The 16,974-nt window shown below is 43.1% G+C and overlaps 1 protein-coding gene across 5 annotated transcripts in view; it reads right to left on the bottom strand.

Annotated features, from left to right (window-relative positions):
- The window catches only part of GOLM2 (golgi membrane protein 2), a 111,764-nt gene that overhangs the window by 84,169 nt on the left and 10,621 nt on the right, over nucleotides 1–16,974 (bottom strand). The window lies entirely within an intron of this gene.

The raw sequence follows: 16,974 nt of genomic DNA, 5'->3' as shown, positions 1-16,974 counted from the left end.
CGACAGCAAGTATAATTTGTGAAATACATTGAATACTGGAATACAACACAAATAGTAGAAATATTATTGAGATATTATACAAATGCATTATTAAAACTAGAGGGGGAGCACTCGGTAGAGTGCAAAACCTCCACCGCCAATACTGCTGGGTCACTTAAGTGAACCTGATATCCTATTCATTGTAGGTCAAAACGGATCAGACTCTACTGAACCACGATTGAATAAACTAAACTGAATCGACGCACATGTAGAAATGCCAAAAAAAAAAAAAAAAAAAAAAAAAAAAAAAAAAAATCGAAATTTTTTTTGAAAAAAAAAGGTGCAAAATTTGTTTTTTTTTCCTCTAACAATTTTTTTGGGGGGTTGGAAATCACTTAAAACATGTAGAAATGCAAAAACAAAAATTTAAATATTTTTTTCAAAATGGCTGCCATAGTCGCCATATTGGACATTGGACCAAGTCCAAAATCTAATGGCATGATCCTTGGACTATACCGAATCCCCCACCAAGTTTCGTCGAAATCCGTCAAGGAGTTTTTTCCGGAATACTGTTAACAAACAAACAAACAAACGAATAAACCAATGTCACCCGCAGGGTGACCCGTATCTTGACAAAAGGTGACCACGTGTGACTTCTTTAAGGTCACACTGAGGTGAACAGAGCTGCTATCCACCAGGAGCGACTCCTTGAGGAATATCTGCCTACGAGATATTCCGATGAGAATCGTTCTGCAGAGTAACCATGAAAAATATGCGTTTGCCTCATAACGTCACCAAATGACGTCATAATGTCTCAAGCTTGACATATCTAGAAAGCACTCATCGAGGTGTTCAATTTGAGGAACTACACGATATGGTTCCTAAAACTTGAAAATTTGACCTTGGGGTCAAATATATTTGACCTCAGGCGCTAACCATGAAGGTCAAGGCCAATCGCCACCAAAAATTAATCAGCTGAGCGCCAGACCATGAACTATATTCCCATGAAGTTTGAAGACTATCCGATCAAAATTACTCAAAAAAATAAGGGTTTCGTCGACTCCCCTGATTTGCGCCAAAGTGACCTTGACCTTTGACCTTGACCTTCAAATTTTTGTGCACTGAAAGGGACCTCTATAGGCCTCTGATAGGCGAAGTTACAAAAATTTCTGATGATAACTGTGCTCTGCAGAATTTTTTATACGTGATTACAGACAAACAAACAAACAAACAAACAAAAACAAAAACAAAAAAACATACAAGCTGACGAACATATCTTGCAAAAACTTCGTTTTGGCAAGATAACAAACAGACAGGGGTGAAAACAGTCACCTCCATCCATCTTCGATGGTGGAGGTTAAATATACATGGAAACCATTTAAACCGATGTTAGTGGTTGCTAGGAGACAAGAAAGCAGGTAGAAAAACAGTTTATAAATTGTTTGAATATTTGAACAAGAGTATGATCCAGAGGTGATTGGGATGGTCGTGTTTGTTGGTGGACATGTGATATTTAAGGTAAGATGCGCATGATTTAATGTATTATCATGCAATAGAATGTGTGATGGGAGTTGTAACTATGCGATAATTGTTGCGGTTTTGGAGATACCCCAGGAGTTACATTCAACACATAAAAGAAACTTGCTGGAGTTTAGATATTTCCATAGTGATTTTGTTTCATTCGATAACCCTTCACCTCATACAAGGGACAGGGAAATGCATTGTGCTTGTCATCAGAACCTTCCCCATTGTTCTCTTCCTCATTCCAAAACCTTCATTCTCCAACTCCGTATTCAAACTTCATTCCCAAACACACATTTTCCGACATCTGTACTCGAATCTCCATTTGCAAGCTTCATTTCCATTCTCAAACCACTTTACCTCACCAGCACTTTGACCAAATGATTACCATTCCAGCATTGCAATTGTCGTAATCCTCACCGCTTCAGCAACCCAGTCATCGCGGCATCAGAGAGGCCAGTTGCGCACCCATGCTCCAGGGACGAATCCCAGTGGCTGAATCGCAGTGTGCCACAGCGAATCGGTGTTTGTTGCCGAAAGCGGGCGTGATTGGAGACCATCCATGGACGATTTTTAAAATAAAAATTAAAAAAAAACCTTGACAGAGTAGTATGAGCGCAGAACAGTTCAAGGAGAGAGAAAAAGCAGTTCAGGCATGATGCAAAGCAGGACGGCACTTAGGGCTGAGTTCCGAGTTCAGATCCTGAAGGAGTGTGTGTCCTGAGGGATGGAGACCTGGCCGGGTTGACCGGGCTTCCGGAGTGCTAAGCGCCAAACGGAGCACTCCTAACAAAACACAAAGGCGACAAGAGAAGCGCTCCTAGCGGAAAGTAAAGATGCCAAGCAAGGCGTTCCCCAATGTGCCAATCAGGATGGGTGCTGACCAAGCCGTGGTAGAACTGACTCTCTCACACTTTGTCGGCTTCAAATGTTGGGAAGTGGGTCCACAAGGCCACTCGTGAGCCAGCCGACATACCCGTAGCAAGATGTATGTATATATATATATATATATATATATATATATATATATATATATATATATATATATATATATATATATATATACATATATATATATATATATATATATATATATATATATATATATATATATATATATATATATATAAATAAACTATCCCTGTGTCGTAAGAGGCGACCAGGGTTGCGTCAGGAAGGGCATCCGGCGTAAAACATGTGCCAAATCACGATGCGGATCATACGGATGATCCGCTGTGGCGACCCCTAACGGGAGCAGCCGAAAGAGGAAGAAGAAGATATATATATATATATATATATATATATATATATATATATATATATATATATATATATATATATATATATATATATATATATATATATATATATAAAAACATACACACACAGGGTGTCCAAAAATGGATATACCAAAAAGAACGTTGAATATCTACATTGTTATTTGAGATACTGACATAAATTTGATATGAATATATGTATTAGACGAGCAAGTTTTAGTTTGTTGTGAACGCCGATTTTTATTTTCTTTCTGTTTCAGGTGAAACCCCATTTTCTAATGCAACAAGAAGGGGTACCCAGCAAAAAAAATTAACTTTTCACCCTTTAAAAATCATGCGAATAAATTACTGAAATATCATCTGCTTTTTTCGTGTCATTTTCTCACCTGTGTCGCAAGTAGAGCAAAAGGTGGTGTACATACTTTTTGATTGTGTGATATATTACTGTTATATGAAGAAAATGGAAATGTTGAAAAAAAAGTATTGAATATAACCAAACGTTTTCTGAATCTAATCAATAAGAGAAATGGGATTGAATGAGATTCGCTATATTATAGGTGAAGAAGAAGATGAAGGAGGAAGAGTTTTTGTTTTAATGTAAATTGTAACCTCACCTTACTCAACCATATCATACTGTTTGCATATTGGGCTTGAGTAGTGGTATTCCCTATAGGACAAAGGTTGCCGGCTGGATACACGCAGGCAGGCAGGACGCAGAGACAGAGCTTCTTTTATATAATATATGACGAGTCTTCAAGAGAAAACAAAAATTGTGATATTTGTTCATGAATATGGTTCAACCATTCAAGCTCAAAGGCGTTTTCAGTGTGAAATGAACAAACCAGTGCCTGAAAGACACTCCGAGTACCCAATGGGTTCGACCTCACTTTTTGGGTCTTGCATAGTGGGCATAGGTTGTGGTATATGAATGCATTCCTTGGTTATCCAGGAACATCATCAAAGTGTACAACCCTGACAACAGACTACTGTAAGTCGGGAAATGAGCTCAAAGTTAGGTGCTCGCCGAAGTTTTAAATGTGATGAAAAGTGTGATAATCATGTAATTATCTTCTGTTTATGAGCATTCATTTTGTCAAAAGTGAACGTTTTTCCTTGCATCACACTCTGTCATTTACTTAAGTACATTTTGAAACATTATTTGGGTGACAATATTCTGATATACATCTATACTAAAAAATGTCAGTGTGTGTCCATCCACCAGTCTCCTCCATAATTCCAAAACCATGAAACCTAGCAACCTGAAACTTTACATGCATACTAAGGGAACTCCAAAGGAGTGCATGAGTGAAAATTGTGTGGTTCGGTTAATTAAAACATCCTTTTCAAGATAATTAACAGCCTTATTTAATTATATCCTTTATCATTCACATCCTCGATCACAGCTCTCAATGGGGTCTTAAGGTGTATCCTGGGTTACACCACGCTGGGGTCTTAATTCGCCATTTTGTTTGGCCTGTTCAACAATGCCTGGAGTTGGAACAGGCCGCAACAGTTTATTCCAGCTAAAGAGTTCAAAATCTTTTTTTCACTGTCCTCACTCATATCATCGAATGCCTCATCTATACACATACAAAACGCTATATACATTGCTTTTGTAAGTGCCAAAGTTTTCAAATCAGTTGCTTGGAGCGATTTCATGCATTACATGATGCGATGTGATTTTCCAAGATCTACTCTTAGGGACCAATTAAAGTACATCATCGATATATAATTTGAGTTTGGAGGATCAGATCCTGTGGACTAAGCAACGCGAAATCTGAAAATGTTAACAAAATTGGTGATGTTGAGTTTTTTGCGAATATGTGCCATTACCAATCAGCTTGCTATCACTTTACAAGCCAATCGTTCCTTATCAACTATTTAATTGGAGTGCTTGCTTAAGTGTTTAAGCCATTTGCCGAGTAACCTATTGTCGATAGCGCTGCAGTTTGTGTCCCGATTGGGATTTGGATGTGTAAAAGAACTCCCCGTGGGTGTGTGTGCATGCCTACATGGTTGCTTACGGGCACCGTGGATGACGATGCGGATGGCTATGAATGTTATAGCTTTTAACCTCAGCAGCATACAAGCGATCACGTTTTCCTTTGTCCTCGTGATTGTTTATTTTATATGACTCGTGTGTGCTTCACAAAGGTTATATGGTTTCTCTGTGAGTTTCAAAGCAAAATATTATGTATTTCAGAATTCGGTCTGATGAATGCATCCACACATCAAGGTCATCAGACAGTTATTTCCTTCAATGCATGTTCAGATTAGCCCCATCCCCATGTTTAATGGGATTTTAAATGAGATGCATTCAGAAGGGTAAAGAATAGATCCCCTCTCTTATGGGAAGCTTTTTTCTTTACGACAGACACATTTACACACATTTCTTTCACGAGCTCTGACACGCGCCCTTATTTTTCCTCAGCAACGTTCTTTCACGAGCTCTGAAGCCCACCCTTATTTTTCCTCAGCAACATTATTTTGCGAGCTCTGAAGCCCACCCTTATTTTTCCTCAGCAACGTTCTTTCGTGAGCTCTGAAGCCTGCCCATATTTTTCCTCAGCAACATTCTTTTGCGAGCTCCGACGCCCGCCTTTTTTTTGAGAGCACGGCTCGTCATGGTAACCGTGCGCAAGTGGGGTGGGATGAACTTGGGGCGGACTCTGCGCTGCCGAGACGGCCCACAGATATAAATCGAATTGGAGGTCCGTTCTAAGGAGGAAAGCGGAGGCGAGAGAAGTGAGAGGAAAGCGGAGGCGAGAGAAGTAAAAGGGCGAGAGAAAGAGGAGGGAGAAGAGAGGGAGAAAGAAAGTGAGAGTTGAAGTGCGTGAGGAAGGAAGCGAACCAGAGAGAAGTAAAAGTAAGAGGAGAGAAAAGTGAGAGGAAGAGAGGAGAGAGAAGCAAGAGGAGGCAGAGAGAAGGAAGAGAAAGAAAGCCAGGGAGGAAAAGGAGGAAGCGTGCAAGCCCGCAAGTGAGCAAGCAAGCGTTTGGTGCGCGTGTGGGTGTGAGCAGCACCGACGAGTGAGGCACAGGTCATTCACCGACGGACCGTGTGGGTCACTCGACGTCACCAGTTTCATGAAGTGTGAGGAACTGCCAGTGTCTAAAGCCGCGACAGAGGATCTCGGTGCCCTCCCAGACATCGATTGGAGTTCAGGGCTGTCCGCTAGAGGGTGCACGGCAAGGCTGGGTGCTGGCGACGGACGTGACACGTACGCACATATTTCAGGACGTTTTCACTTCATGGACGACGACTCTGGTGAGCGAGACGATTCTTCCCCCCCCCCCCCCCCGAATGATCTGTAGGGTACCCTTGTCTGTGTTTAGCTGAAAGCAAGTCAACCCCCCCCCCCCCGAATGATCTGTTGGGTACCCTTGTCTGTGTTTAGCTGAAAGTAAGTCAACCCCCCCCCCCCAAATATGCATCTGCTATTTGTCTCTTTCCTGGCATTTTGATTGATTTTGCTTTGAAATTTATTCTTTATTAACCCTAATAATTAAAAAGTCAATGGACTGGGTAACTGATTGTTTGTCTTGTTTATTTCTTATTTTTCTTTTACCGCTGGCGATTTTCGGGTTTTTTTCGCTCTAAAAATCATTTTCTCAGGAACGGCAAGTCGGATAGTCACGAAATTTTCACCATGGTATGTATATTTTTGGATAGCATACTTAATTGATAATTATGATGCCATATATCACGTGGTATGGGCGCCATCTTGATAAAACCAATAAACTTTGGACCTCCGTATCTCTGAAACAGTGCAATGGAAAAAAAATTCGCTTCATACATTTTAATGAACTCCCCATGCGGAACGGGTGATTTTTTCGTGACGTCATCGGTGAAGTAGTATCCGGTCAAAATTCGTGAAGTAGAACGTTGCATGGGAAAAATCTGAAATTTGAGCATCATCTACACAATTCACCAGAGAAAAAAAATTCTGACGTTATAGGTGACTGATTTCAGCAGCCATCTTATTTTATTTTTTTTTTTTAATTAAAAACATCTCCAGAATGGCTGAACAGATTGTGGCTAAACTTTACACGCACATTCCCCATGACATCCTTTTACAAGTTTATTAAATTTCTTATTGATGGGTCTCATGGTTTGGTGGCCATATTGAATTTACCCTAAAACCTTCAAGCATCTTGTTCTCCAGAAGGGCTGAACAGATTGAGGCGAAACTTTACAAGCACATTCCTCATGACATCCTTTTACAAGTTTGTTGATGAATAATTGATGTCACATGGTTTGGCAGCCATGTTGGTTTTAAGAAAAATATTAAATAATGTTTTCTCTGGAACTGCTTAATCTATCCAAGCAAAAATTTGCAACTATTCTCTCCCACCATGTCTGTATATACGGTAAAAAATTATTCCATCACAAGTCACATGGATTGGTGACCATCTTGGATAGAAAAACGCACCTTATCCGATTAACACGACTCTTCACCGACCTGTTCCCTTACTCCACTGGAGGCAGAATATAAATTTATGATGTCATAGGTCACATGGTTCGTCAGCCATATTGGATTGAAAATTCATAAATTTTTAAAATCTTCTTCTACAGAACGGCTGGACAGATTAAGGCAAAACTTTACACGCACATTCCCCATAACATCCTTTTACAAGTTCGTTAATTTCTTATTGATTGGTCACATGGTTTGGTGGCCATATTGAATTAATCCCAAAACCTTAAAACATCGACAGAACGGCTCGACAGATCAAGGGGAAACTTCACATATGTATTGCTCAAGGGTAGTGAATATAAGTTTGCAAATGAATAATCGATAGGTCACATGGTTTGGCAGCCATGTTTGATTCAAGAAAAATATTAAATAATGTTTTCTCTGGAACCACTTATTCTATCGAAATGAAACTTTGCAACTATCATTGAAGTCTCATGTTGTATCAAAGGCGAACGTCTGGATACCAGGTACCCAGATGTTAGCCTTTGAAACAACATGAGACTTCAATGATCGTTGCATCACTGCCAGCAGTTATAAAGCGGCAGTTCCAGTTAATTTTTTTATTATTAATAAATCATTTGTCGATTTCCAACCTGTCCGTGTTTGTCCTTTCCTTCCATTGGTCTGGCATTGTCCGAACTGAAATAGACTGGGAGGTAATTACCACAGATTTGACCAAAAATAGTCGGCACGCACCAGCGGTTAAAACGCTCGGCCGCCCTAATTAAAACCTAATTGAGATAACATTGGTGCTTTGCCGAGGGCACGCTCCCCGCTCAGGTAACCACGTGACCTCCAGTTAAATGGCATAATTAGACAGTGGACACTGGAACTCGTGGTTAGCTGGGTGGCGTTCGTGGTTCTAAAACAACCCACCGTGCCACAACGTTAATTGTGAGGGGTGGCCCCAGGTCCAGCTCTACCGAGAACAACCGGGGATTAATCCCCCTGAGTGACAAGCTGGTGTCTCGGTACCAGTGGCCACAACAATATATAAGGTTGCACCCGATGTCAGAGCCATTTGCCATATTAATGTTTTCTAAATAAGAGCTATATATATATATATATATATATATATATATATATATATATATATATATATATATATATATATATATATATATATATATATATATATATATATAAATTTTATTTTTTCCCACTCGTCACATGCAGCTGTTTATAAAGATTAATGTTTTTGTACATCTCGTTGAAATGTCTATAATGCAACATTGCTTTTTTAATTTGTTCATTGAAATCCCCCAAAACAAAGGTAAAAGCTACTCCAGGTTTTTGGGTTGCAAACAGTCCGTACTGTCATCGGTAATCACACCAACTCCAATCTGCCGATATCGGCCAACCGGGTGTTTCAAAAAGATTGATAAAACTGTGACTTCCGGCCATTTCTTTGTTTTTTGACCTGTACCGTTTTCCTTTTCAGGGTTTGGTGGTGTTATCGTAGTGTTTGTTCCCTGGGATTTCTAGCTCCATCGCTCAACTATGACATTGATAGTGAAGCAGAAGACAAAAGTGGTGGCTCTGTGGTACGAGACTAAATCATATGCCAGAGGTTCTGCCGGGAATACGACCTCAGAACACGTGATGGACCCACAAATCGTGCAACATTTTGAGCACAAGGGTACAGTGCACAACCAGAGCAAGGGCAACAGCAGCAGGCCAGCATCAGTAACCAAGAGCCAAGCCAACATCAACGCTGTACAGGATTCTACAGTAGACAGTCCGAAGAAGTCCAACCACTGATGCTCCCAGGAGCTAGGCATCGAACCCAACATCAGTCTGGCGTATCCTCACAAAGGAACTGTAAGCTTTCACCATACATAATCTCTATTAGGCATACACTGAGTCAAGATGACATGACAAGGAGACTTGATATGTGAAAATGGCTCAGTGACAGGACTGAGCGGTACCCAAACAGGATCAACCTGATCTGGTTCAGTGACGAAGCCTATTTCCACTTGAACAGTACCATCAACAACCACAACAACATTTTCTGGGGGGGGGGGTGGGGGGGGGCAGAACCACCTGAGATCACCGAGAGGTACCTGAAAGGGCCTAAGGTCACATGCTTCTGCACCTTCAATGCCAGATGGGGAATGCTAGGGTCTTACTGGTTTGAGAATGACAACAGCAGGATGGTGACAATCAATGGTGAGCGCGACTGGACCTTGCTCTAGAAGTTTCAGAATGATCTAGCCCAAAAGGTCACCACAAACCAGCTCAGCATGACCTGGTTTATGCAGGATGGTGCACCCCAGCATATGCAGGATGGTGCACTGATGAACACGACACCATTCTCTGAAGAGATGATATTGAATAATTATTAAGAAAAAACAACTGGAGCAGAACAACTAGTGTTGATCAAATCAGCAGAAACACATTAGTCGGAGAGCTGGCTGAGCTTCATTCTCAAATTTGCGCCCAAAAGGTTTGTTGATCTCATTGGCCAGTGAAGACCATCCGATTTATAAAAAGTGATTTCTTAAGTGCGGCTTTCTTGGGGCTAAGGATTATTTGATCCTTCAAGTAGACCCTTCTATCCCTTCCAATCTAAACATCGCACCCAAACTGCCCCTTCGGTATTTGGACACATAGTGCGAGATGTGTTTTAATTACATTTAAGAAGTTTTAATCCCTGGGGTTAACGGATAAGAAAGGGCTAATTAAGGGTTCATTCAGAGTTCAATCTCAAATTGGCGCCCAACACCCGTTCTGATCTCATAAGATTGCTTTACCCATCCACCAACTAAATTCATCACTTAGAACGATTTTTGTCTGGGGTTTACGGATAAGAAGGGTCATAAGGGCGCAAGGGTCTTCACAGAGCCCTTGGAAAAATAATTTGATTGAGCTGACGCCCATTCATTTACATGATGAGGGTCTATAGATAGTTACAAAAAACACAAATTACAACCATTTAAGAAACCATAGTGCCTGGGGTTAATGAATATGAAAGGGCTAATTAAGGGGTCAATAAGGGTTCAATCTCAATTTGGCGCCCAACACCCGTTCTGATCTCATAAGATTGCTTCACCCACCCAGTTACTAAATTCATCACTTGAGAACGATTTTTGTCTGGGGTTTACAGATAAGAAGGGTCTTTAGGGCGCAAGGGTCTTCACATTGCCGGAGAAGGAAACACGAGAGGCAGAGGGCACATTGAGATAATGAAAAAAAAGCGACGACGCGGGTGTAGTCTATGTTGATTCTAATGTGCATTGTAATATATGTGGCACGATGATCATCAAATGCAAGATGAACACACAACATTCTCAGTGAAATCGATTTGATATACACTGACGGGCCATGTTGTGATAACCGGGAGACAATTCAACACATTGGGGGTCGAAAAATGAACATAACATCAGGAAATTGAAAGTGAAGAGGATGACTATACGATGCACTGTCGCTGTCATGATGAGTTTTATTAGGTTACTACAAAATATCGTCCCTGTGCTAAGTCAGAGGGAGATGACATGACAATGCCGTAAACACAGAATGATATAAGAAATCTGTCGAATGTGCTCGAAGATGGGTTGACGTCTGGTACACGAACAGATGCATTTTTTTTTTAACAAACTCCAGATGCGTGTCTCGACTCCACTTCTGAACTGTTCTCTGAATCAGAGCCAGCTATACGAATAATATGATAGGTTATCAAAAACTAAACGTGCTACATATCAGAGACTATAACGAATAAAAATTACTGACCATTACAAAGTAAAAATAACTTTGAGGATCTCGGCCCACCTAAACAGGCTTGAGATTTCAGGTATTTTGGCTCATTCACCCATCAGAATTATCACTATCATAATAATTCATCATCATCGTCATAATCATCATCACTTCTTGCTTCACCTTCGGATGATGAATCGATCATCAGATCATCCGTTCTGGATGGATCACCGTCAGCGTCCATTTCAACTGGTATTTCTGGAACAAGCACCTGGGGCAGTTGATGTCCATCAAACCAGATGACTTGATAGTGACCATCAACGATTTCCCATCCCGCAGTTGGAGATTTCGGTATGGTGGCCAGGTGGGAACTGCCCCACATTGTAGCCACAAATCCAGTCCTTACACTATGTGACCGCAACTCAGCTGAGCAAGGCGGGATGCTGCTGCCTTCGATGCTCTTCAGTTTGTCGAACGGTCGCATGGAATTCGATTTGCGGTTATACGTGCAATTGACAACATCGAATCAGTAGTTGTTCAGCGTCGTGGTCTTTTTCGCACCATACATGAGGCAGACGAACTCCTCGAGGACGGCAAACATTTAATCGTCCGGCTCTTTGTAGCTGAGGGATCAAAAACACCGAATGAACTTGTCGTGGGCACACATTATATCATACGGCCGTTTCTTCCCTTTCCTTGCGAATGCTGATGTGTGGTCGCATCCCGTGAATGCATGCACGCCAGGCAGAGCTGCACACACATCCGGACCGATTTGCACTGCTACATTAGTAACATTCACGTAGCGTCGATTATCCTTACCGGACGTCCCAACTTCCATCCAAATTGTACATGTAAATCGATGAACATGGTGAAGGAGAATCACCAGTATGTCGGTGTCCGAGGCACATACTACAATGTCACCATCTTGACAATCAAGGTCAGCCACTGTCAAATGGAAGCACAATCTCGTGTCTGCCTCTGGGTGATTACAGAACAGATCTTGAATTAATTATTTCTGCACTCCACCATTCACAACAGAAAACTTGGCACATTTACCGTTGACACCGAGGAAAACAATTCTTCCTTCCAGAATGTGTTGGTACTGCTCCCCAGCCCAGTCATCCATCATGAATTCCGGTAGACCTCTCTTGAAGGAACTCGATTTCAGAGCTTTCTCAATGTTCTTCGGTCTTATCTGGTCCGGGCCACTGATAACGTAACGTTGCTCTTCGGTTCCTCGTCTTTCCCGTTTGCAGTCCTCAATAGAAGATTCCTCGTAAGTGTCAAACGCTATGTCTATACGTTTTGACTGGTGAGATAAGGCCACAACGAGGATACCCCGTGACAGGCCACCGTAAGTCGGTGGTAGGTTTGGTGGTAGAGAGTGAAGGAGAAAATTTCCATCGATCAGATGTACCTTCACATCATTCGGATGGCCGTGATCAGGTACCGTTTTCTCCAGCTTGTCAAAAAGGGCGCTCTTTGCTGTATGCACCATTGAACCATCGCACTTACATATAGACAGCGGCACAGGTGTGAGTGGAAATGTGAAAAGGAATTCGAGGTCCACTTCGGCCTTAGCCGCGATGAAGGCTAGTCTTCCGAGTAACTGGCTTGTACATTTCAGTTCTGCCTCCTTTGAGTTCTGTGGGGCACGTCGGTTGGTTATGCACTGTTTCGCGAATGTCAAAAGTTTGTTGCGGGTAATAGGTCGCTCAAAGCATGTCGGATCATCAAGGCATTCGCGAACGAATTTCTCATGCATCCTGCGACCTTCCTGTGGTACACTGAGCAGAGAATTATTGATGGCAACGGAGACACTCTTCCCTGTGCTGATATTGATTTGCGGCGCATCGGTATCGAAGGCGAATGGATTTACCGACGAGACAATGCTTGAGGTGATTCGCTTGAGATCCTCATTGTTGCGTTTGATTCTCGATGGACTGAGTTCCATTTGAGTGTCGCTATGATGTACCAGTCCAGCCATAGCTAAGGCCTCACTTGCAATTGCTGCATGACTGCCCTTCGTGACACTCCAACGAACGCGCGCAGTGTAGTTGTTTGTCGCCAATGTGAATCCAGTCATCCTCGATGCTGCATCTGCATTGACTGTCTGCTCTAATGTGAGGTCAACTGGAAGGCGTGCAAACTCGTTATTGATCCTTCTCACCGAGAACGCTCCAGCGTTCAGTCTGTTGGTCAATCCTGGATGCGTAATTTCTATATTCATGAGATCCAAATGGTATTTGGCCATCCATCTCGCGTAGTTCTGCCGGTTCATGGCGAAAAACAAATCAGTCAGCTCAGTGGGTGCCATGCCATACATGGGCCGAGCTACAGCTGTTGGTGCTGGTCATCGGAGACGTGTCGAAAGACAAGTGGAGATTATTCTGGTCTTATCTAATTTGTTTATTTGTACGGTGATACACCGGCGAAGTTCGTGTAAACTTTAAGCATATACCGGATGAGTAGAGGATTTCTCAGTTTGCGAATCCTCTCATTGTCAAGATCGGCCCGGAAAATGCTGCCTGTACTGGTAGAAGTGGATCTCAAAAAAGTGAAAATTTTTAACCCTGTCACACAAATTTATATTTTCTCATCTATTTCCTAATTTATATATACACCTCCGGAGCGTATTCGACGTTCAAAAAACGGTTGTCGATGAAGACAATGCAATGGAACCAGGCATTCAGAATGTGGTTGTAATTTGTATTCCAGATGCTATGTGAAGACCCTTGCACCCTTAAGACCCTTCTTATCCGTAAACTTCAGAGAAAAATCGTTCTTAAGTGATGAATTTAGTTAGTGGGTGGGTGAAGCAATCTTATGAGATCAGAACGGGTGTTGGGCGCCAAATTGAGATTGAACTCTTTATGAACCCTTAATTAACCCTTTCTTATCCGTTAACCCCAGGGATTAAAACTTCTTAACAAATGTAATTAAAACACATCTCACACTGTGTGTCCAAATACCAAAGGGGCAGTTTGGGCACGATGTTTAGATTGGAAGGGCTAGAAGGGTCTACTTGAAGGATCAAATAATCCTTAGCCGCACTTAAGAAATCACTTTTTATAAATCAGATGGTCTTCATTGGCCAATGAGATCAACAAACCTTTTGGGCGCAAATTTGAGAATGAAGCTCAGCCAGCTCTCTAACTACATGTTCATGCACTCAGAAACCAAATGTCACAGTTCAATGAGAATAAAGGAACACCCAACTGTTTTTTGGTTGGAATTACTTGAAATGGCAGATGTACTTCATAGGTTCTAATACTGTCAGCACAAAGGTAGGGTTGAGTTGGAAAGCCCACAATAGATTTACTCGTTTTGAAAGCTAACAATATTATTACGGCCTGGGGTTTGAGGTCCGCCATGAGGGGAAGCGCTTGAGTTTCTCCAAAACACCCGGTCCTGAGGCTGCTCACCAGATACCTCCAGAGTCCTTTGGGCTGTTGTTCTTACACAGCCGTAGCCGCTCGACTTAGACTCCCGGCCTAGCAGGGTTACACATTAAGGTTTCTGCGATACCATTCTATTGGCACAGCAACCTAACTCAAGGCCAAGCCCTCAATGCCACACCTGGTGATCTTCTGCCGAGCGGAACAGATAAGTGCAGCACCAGCTAACAGAGTAAATCAGGTGGGGTAAAACTGCACATCTAACTATACTTGTACACCGTGTCGGACCAATGAAGGAAAGGACAACCAAGACAGATTGGAAATGACAACAAACAATCATTTAAAAGGACGTACTTACACAGTTCAGAAAGCAAAAGGCGTAAAAGGCACATAAGAGCAGATTTACCAAATACATATTCTTTCTTATACAAGAGACTTGGCAATCATTCATTCATGGGAGAAGAAGAAGAGAACAAGCAGAATTTGAGAAGAAAAGTAAAGCACAGAGAAAAGAAAAGTAGGGTCTATTCTTTTCTTCCTCACCTCACATAGCTCAACACGGCTGCACCAGAGTCCAAGTATGCTGGAGAATGCGGGGGAAAGATGGGGAAGATGGGTAGTTGCGATTCAGCATGATGGAATCCCTGAGGTGTTCAAAACCTGAGGCAAGTCCTCTTCAATGTGCAAGATATGCGACACACCCTCCTCTAACCTCAGCTTCAGTTTCTACCCCCTCAAGGATGTTACTTTCTCGAGTCTCTGAGCCTTCTGCTCGTCGTAGGACAAGCTTTGAGCTCCTTTCTGCTCCGAGGACATGGCTTTTTTCACAAGGACGAGGACCAGCTCCGAGCTCCTTTCTCACTGCAGGACATTGCTTGTTTGTCTCATATTACACTCACATCTTCTTCTTCTTCATATCGCTGTCTCAACTCGTGCGAACCTCCTCCTCATTGGTCCACATCCGATGTGAGCAGGTCCATGATGCAGCTTGTGGAAAATGCCACATCATTCTGAGGGAACTTTCAATGCAGCCCCCACCCCTCACTTCACACAGCAAAGGGCACGATGAGAGAACCCACTCCCTCCCTCATGTGCAAGTGTTCATTTCTCAGGTCAGGTCAGGTATGGGAGCATGTGCCAGAACAGCGAGTCGCTGCGTCCACTTTCCGCCGGTACTCCAGGGGCCTCCGTCTGGCCATCCCCTAGGCAGATGCCAGGCTCATCCCCATCTCCTTGAGATGATGGTCAACCTGCTGCAACCACGAGGCACGTGGTCGGCACACTGGCCTCCTCCACTCATGAGATTCTCTCGCTGAGAGAATCTGGTGAGCAGGATCAGCAGCAGGAAAACGAGCCACATGTCCATACAACCGCAACTGACGCTCACGGACTACGCAGGTAACAAATCTCATCCTAGTCTTTCTCAGCAACCGCTCGTTGGACACAAAATCCGACCAGCGATAGCCAAGGATTCTCCGAAGAGACCTGGTACCAAAGGAATTAAGTTTACGTCTCAGATCCTTGGTCAGAGTCCAAGTCTCGCATCCAGAGAGCAAGACTGGAAGTACCAAGGACCTGAAGACTCGGACTTTCGTCCTCCCGCACAGGTACCGGCAGCGCCACACCCCATGATCCAGTGAATCCATGACTCTCCAGGCCCGACCCAGACGTCTATTGACCTCTTGCTCACAGCCAGCAGAGACATGAATATCACTGCCAAGGTAAGTGAATCTCTCCACGACCTCAACATCCTCACCACAAACAGACACAGACAGGACAGCAGCATCCAAGATGTCACCGAAAGCCTGCATCTTAGTTTTGACCCAAGAAACCCGTAATCCCAGCGGCTCCGACTCCTCATTCAGCACCTCGAGGGCCCCCAAAAGGATATCTAAAGTCTCCGCAAAGATGACTGCATCATCTGCAAAATCAAGGTCTGAGATCTTGACATTCCCAAACAATGCCCAGCAGCATGATCTCTCCGACATCCTCCCTAAAATCCAGTCCAGACAAGTGCTGAAAAGTGTGGGGGCCAGCACACACCTGAGAAACTCCAGTAACAACTGGAAATAAGTCAGAGATGGAACCACGACGCTTCACAGCACTCTCAGTACCAGAGTAGAGTTCAGACATCAGATCGATCAGTTTTGGTGGCACCCCAAGAAGACCAAGAATCCTCCAGAGGACATCCCGAATCACTGAATTGAACACTTTACAGAGATCAACATAGGCTGCAAGCAGCCCCTGCCGAAACTCTCGTCTGCGTTCGGTGAGGACACGAAGAGCAAGGATACGGTCAATCATTGACCTCTTTGGTGTGAAGCCTGACTGCTCTGGACGCTGGTGCTCAAGCAGATGGTGGCGAACCCGATCAAGAATTATCCGAGCAAAGACCTTGCCCGGCACTGAGAGCAGCGTCACCCCTCGGTAGTTGTTTTAGTCTTGGCGATCACCCTTCCCTTTCCAGAGAGGAACAACAAGGCCCCTCTTCCAATCAGTTGGGATGATGCCTGTGTTCCAGGCAGAGCACAAACCTGCATGCAATGACATGAGTGCAGCATTTCCACCAGCCTTGAGAAGTTCAGCATGGATGCCACAGATCCCTGGAGCTTTGCCCCGTTTCAACTGGTTCAC

Source organism: Eptatretus burgeri, chromosome 11, assembly GCF_056783735.1.
Source record: "Eptatretus burgeri isolate ZD-2024b chromosome 11, Ebu_testis_v1, whole genome shotgun sequence".
Taxonomy (NCBI): domain Eukaryota; kingdom Metazoa; phylum Chordata; class Myxini; order Myxiniformes; family Myxinidae; genus Eptatretus; species Eptatretus burgeri.
Note: the sequence above shows the minus strand (reverse complement) of the source record. Positions and strands in the feature narration are given on the sequence as shown.